The following is a 5,909-nucleotide window of genomic DNA, read 5'->3' on the forward strand; positions in this document are numbered from 1 at the left end:
CCATCCATCCATCCATCCATCCATCCATCCACCCATCCATCCATCCATCCATCCATCCATCCATCCATCCATCCTCCCATCCACCTGTTCATCCATCCATCCATCCATCATCCTGATCATTTATCAGTCTCACATGGATTCAGTTTAAGGTGATGACATCATGACTAGTTTCTGATGTTCTACAGACTCTCAGCCCTTTCAGTGTCGCCCATCTCCACTGATCAATGAGTGGAAGGCAGGATAAACCACGGACAGGTCACCAGTCCAACACAGAGAGACAAACACACACACGCAGTCCGAACCACAAAACAACCTAACATTGATGTTTTTGGACTGTGAAAACCATGCACGCATGGGGGGAACATGCAAACTCCCCACAGAAAGGCCTCAGATGGGTTTTAAACCTGTGAGCTACTTCCTGCCGCACCGTGCAGCCCCCAGTATCAAAGTCTCATCATAAAAACATAAAACAGCTCCGCAGAGCAAAGATGTTAATGTAAACCATTAGAGGAAAGTCAGTGAATGAGACGATCACTCCTGAGGTGGAATTAAACCATCTGGCTGCAGGGTTTTCATGTGCTCAATTAGTCTGAGGTAATTTACGAGACTCTATTAGAGATCTGAAGCCCTAAGTCCCACTTCTGAAGCAGGTTTAAAGAAAAAACACATCTTTTAAATCATCTGATGAAGCAGCGATCCATATTTAACTTCATCCTGGTTCTAATTATTGACCCTCTTTTTGTTTCAGGGCAATGAGGCAGTGCTGTCACGCTGCCAACATGGTGATGAACACTGGAGCCGGGCCAGGACCTGACCCATTTCCTGTCATCGACCATCAGCGTGAGGAGCTCCGTGATAAACGCAGCGACGGCGTCACAACACAACGTCCTGTCGAACACGATAAAGGACGGGAGTTAAAGAGCTGTAAATAAAAAAGCAGAATGAAGTGAGTTGGCTCTTCTTCCAGGCAGCCACTCAATCCGACCACAACTTCTTTAACTGAGGGGTGGAACCGGCTGTGCACTTAATTAGCTTGGGATTCAGGGTGGTGGGATTAATTATACGGCTGGGTGAACAATAAATCTGTGTTTTCTGAGGGGTGACATGAGGGACTCTGGGAGGTCCAAACATCCAGAGTTCTGCCAGAACACACCTGGGTGATGAGCTCTGAGTGTCAGTCACTTGTTTTTAAAGCTGCATCTTTTAAAAAGCCTTCACGTCTGTTTAGCTGAACTTATAGCCTCTGTCACAAACCACCTGAGACGCCTTCTTCTCCTCTCAGGCCTGAAAGGACCGAGGCGCCATGAGTGGATGAGGTCAACCGACCGCTGTTCCGCCTCTGAGCCTCTGAGGGAGACAATAACAGCAACAACTGATAAATGAACGGCTCGATGTGATGACAGACCGTCTGTATGACCAGACAGACACAGGATTTAGCCTCAGACACGTCCGACTCACATGTTATGGTACATCCACGCTGCTCCACACCTCCGCTGGTTCTGCAGTAGCAGCTTCATTTATAAAAACCACATCGGAGCAGGATGACTGGTTCCACCGAGGCAGGATTAGGGAGGGTGTGGGCTTCAAATTAAAAGATCATTTTAAACTAATATCTAAATCTGAAGCACAGAAAACGTATAAACTTCCATCTGAAACTCTGAGAAACTCTCCTTCGTCTGTATACTTTTTTAATTAGCTGCTGCTGTGGACCACAGTCAGATCTGAACTATTTCTCTGTTTAAACTGAAAAATAGTTTATTTTTTATGAGCCAAATAATTTCAAAGTGTCATAACAAGGAGAGAGAAAGAGTCAAAGTACAAAATATCAGTGAGAACTGAGGCAACACTGCAACAAGCTTTAATAGAGGAATATTTGTTACATTCTTCTTCGTTTTGTTCCTTAATCTGAAGACTTTCTCCATCACTTAACGTCTTCTATCTGCTGTACCGGTCTTGATTTTTGTCCTTTTTACACCAACCATCACTGTAAACTTTATATTTTATATTTTTATTTGCTATAGACCAACAAACTGAGAGCTTTGTGTCCTCGAGGCAGCGTTTCTCATCAGAACAGATGCCGTTTTATAGAAATAAAGCTCCATAAAGTGGAGTTTTAACAGCCGAGCTGTAAAATCTGCTCTCCCTCCCCAGTCAGCCTCAGCGGCGCCGGCTGGCAAACGCCAACACGGCCATCCTCGGCAACAGGTGCCAAAGGGTCGTTACCGGGGCAACAGAGGTGCTTTGCATCAGCTGCAGAGAGGAAGACATCAACAACACGCCACTGAGTTCCAGGAGGGACGGAGTGAGCCGGGGACAAAAACACAACCACGGGTCACCTGAACATGTGACTGACCTGCACCTGGGCAGGTACCTGAACATGTGACCACCCGGGCAGGTACCTGAACATGTGACCACCCGGGCAGGTACCTGAACATGTGACCACCCGGGCAGGTACCTGAACATGTGACCACCCGGGCAGGTACCTGAACATGTGACCACCCGGGCAGGTACCTGAACATGTGACCACCCGGGCAGGTACCTGAACATGTGACCACCCGGGCAGGTACCTGAACATGTGACCACCCGGGCAGGTACCTGAACATGTGACCACCCGGGCAGTGAGGGCGCAGGGCTGTGAGTCATTTTCACAGGAATCAAACGGGTCGAAGTGACGTCCTGTAATGAGGACCTTCAGTCCACCCAAAGTCCAATAAAATGTCTGAGTGCTCGTTAGGAAGCAATAAATGTCAAATATTTTACACTGAGTCACACAACGGGAGACGAAAGGAGACATGAGTCAGAACCAGCCCCAGAGATTCAGAACTGGACCGAGAGACTCCGAGTTAACCTGAGACACGTCTGTGTCTGGACCGCAGAGAGACGGGTGGAGACAAACAGGTGGACCAAAGACAGACAGGTGGATCAAACAGAGACGAGTGGAGACAAAGACAGATGGGTGGACCAAAGAGAGACGGGTGGACCAAAGAGAAACAGACAGAAAGGTGGAGACGGATGGGTGGACCAAAAAGAGACAGGTGGAGACAAACAGGTGGACCCAAGACAGACAGGTGGACCAAACAAAGACAGGTGGAGACAACGAAAGAAAGGTGGAGATAAATAGAGACGGCAAGAGAAAAAGACAGACAGGTGGACCAAATAGAGACAGGTGGAGACAGACAGGTGGACCAAAGACATTTTAATGAGTTTAAGATCTTCTGACAGACAAAGAGCAATCAGCTCCTCCTGCTGCAGGCAGAACTTTAGAACGTAGGAGAACATCAGGTCATTTAAACAAAGACCAGAACAAACAGATCGTCTAAACTCTTGATCCAGTCTGTGGTCCGAGGACTGTCCTCTCAGCGAGCCATCAGGATGTCCAACGTCAGAACCGTGACGGCTCACATGTTTCTGGGAGAACCTTTGTGTGTCGCTGTCACTCAAAGCTCTCACTGCTCAGGAAAACAAAGACGCCGGCTGCATTCATCTGTTCAGTTTCCATGATGAGACGAGCGGAGCGACGCGGGGCGGATAATGGAGGTGTATTCTTCTCCACGCTCAGCGGACGGGGCAGAGATGGAGGCAGATAATAGTCAAGCTGCTGGGATTAGTTAGAAAAACTCACGTTCTTTCTGTTGAGCTGTCATGAAAACCACAATCTGAAGTTCAGATACAAAAACAGGAACAAACAGTCTGACCTGATAAAACGAGTCAGAAAACAAGTTTTTTATAATTAAGAGTTGATTAGTTTTACTTTATTGTTTGATCTGATGTATGAGAACTGTAAAGACCATCCCACTGTTTGGATTAAACACACCTGTTTGTGGGCGGTTCATGATAAGAGCTCACTCATGTTAGAAATAAACGTGATATTTTATGGGACTCTGTCGATGGCCCTTCAGCGATGTTCCTGTAGAAACCCCACAGGTGAGAAAGTGAGGATCCTGCCTGTTGCCAGACGCCTCGGGGGATTTCTAACAGTTTATTAAAGGTGTTACCAAAACAGCTCAACAGTTCAGGGATGCTAATGCAGTCAGTGTTACGCTCAAACTGAGAGCTGGAACAAACAGAACCGGGAAAAAAGGCAAATCCTCACAGTTCAGTTGGTCTGTGGGAGGCAGCTGCCACTGGAAAACAGATTGGGTCATCCTGAGATACAGTTTTCTGTCAAATCGAAGCATCTTCACTTTGTAAAACTCACCTAATTAGAATTCACACATTTTGTTTTATTTCAAAATGGTTTCACCCACCAACCGGAGCTGAAATCTCCCCAACAGAGACGGTTTCAGGTGGACAGGTAAATCTGACAGATCTGAGAGGATAAAAACAACCTGATGATTCCTGTTTTCCTTCAGCTCTGCAACCTTAAAACTTATAAAAAAGGACAAATCCCCTGAAGTCAACAACAACTGCCTTGATTTAACAAACCTGACGTCACAGAACTCCCTGAATTCAGAGAGACTGAGACAAGTCTGAGTCGCCAACTAGTCGCCAACAGTCGCAGCCCTGCTGATGCGATGATAAAGACTTGGTTCAGTCAGGTTCACCTGAACAGAAGCTTCAGGTGATGAAGACTAATCAAGCGCACGTGCGCAGCAGCGTCCGTCCAGATGTTTAAAATCTGAGGGCTGATCCTAATAAACCTGTCGGTTCCTGCAGCTTCCTGACTGGATGTTTTCACACATGCGCAGCACCCGTCAAACACTGCCTGATGTAGAAGCGCGTGCACGGCGACACGCGCACATTACTGGTTTCAAATTGTTTCTGTGATGCAGAAAGGCGCAAACAGCAGCTCGTGCCACCTGCAGCTGCCGACATGCTGCTGCTGTCTGTGGGTGACGGCACTGCGGAGGACCCGGCCTCTTCCTCCTCCTCCTCCTCATCATCATCATCATGGCGCTGGAAGAGGAGAGGAGATCCGCCTCCACCTGGATGGAGGCAGCAGACCCGGACCAGGTGAGGACGGAGGAGACGGGGGGGGGCAGTACCGAAACGAACCCCGAACCCCTGGATCCTGCAGCTCCGGATCCTCCTGCAGGTTCTTCTCCTCTCCGCAGCAGTTCACGCCCTCTCCCTCCTCCTCACCCACACCTCCGCCCTGAAAGCCTCCGAGCTGCAGCACCGGAACCGAACCGACCCGCCCCGCAGCCCGGTTCTGTCCGGGTTCTACTGACCTGCTGCTGCGCCTGGAGAGGCTGAGGTGGCGGACAGGGATCCCGGTGAGTCTGCAGCCGAACCTCCGCTTGCTGCCGGTCTTCTACCCGCCTCTCTCTCCTCCTCCTCCTCCTGCGGACCCGATTACCTCACAGCCTCCTCCCTCTGCTCCTCCACGGCTGGAGAGAGAGTCGGGACCAAACAGAACCCATTAAACACTAATAAAACTACATGTTAGAATACATGTCTATGGTCGGAACCAGAGGCGGAAAAAAACAAACAAACAAACAAAAACTGGTGACAATGTGAAGAAAAACAAAAACACAAACCCAATTCCGACAAAGTTGGGGCGTTGTGTCATATGAAAAGGAAAAAAAACAGAATGTAATAGAAATTAACCCATATTTATTTATAATGAACATGTTGAAACTAAGAAATTGTACAATTATTTGGAGAAAAAAACGTAATTTTGAATTTCATAGCAGCAACACGTCTGTAAGAAGTTGTTCCAGGAGCAACAAAAGGCTGTAAAGTCAGAAACATCTGGAGGAGCTTTTCTAACTAATTCAGTTGATTGTCAGCAGGTCAGTCAGAGGACTGCAGGTAAGACGAGCTTTTAGAGGCTGAAGATGGGCAGAGGTTCACCAGCTGACAGGAAGTGTCTGAGAACAGAGGAACACTTTCACAATAAAGTTCCTGAATCAAAGACTCTGAATCTCCATCATCTCCAGATCATAACATCAATCTGTAGAAACCTC

At 47.8% G+C, this 5,909-nt stretch overlaps 1 protein-coding gene across 1 annotated transcript in view; it reads right to left on the reverse strand.

Moving 5' to 3' along the window:
- LOC108229183 (complexin-2) overlaps positions 1-5,320 on the reverse strand; it is a 26,375-nt gene extending 21,055 nt beyond the window's left edge. The window contains exon 1 of the mRNA XM_037977535.1: positions 5,172-5,320. The gene's annotated coding sequence lies outside the window, so the exon portion shown is untranslated. The remainder of the gene's footprint in view (positions 1-5,171) is intronic.
- Between the last annotated feature and the right edge of the window lie 589 nt (positions 5,321-5,909).

The sequence above is a fragment of the Kryptolebias marmoratus genome, linkage group LG9, assembly GCF_001649575.2.
Source record: "Kryptolebias marmoratus isolate JLee-2015 linkage group LG9, ASM164957v2, whole genome shotgun sequence".
Lineage (NCBI taxonomy): Eukaryota > Metazoa > Chordata > Actinopteri > Cyprinodontiformes > Rivulidae > Kryptolebias > Kryptolebias marmoratus.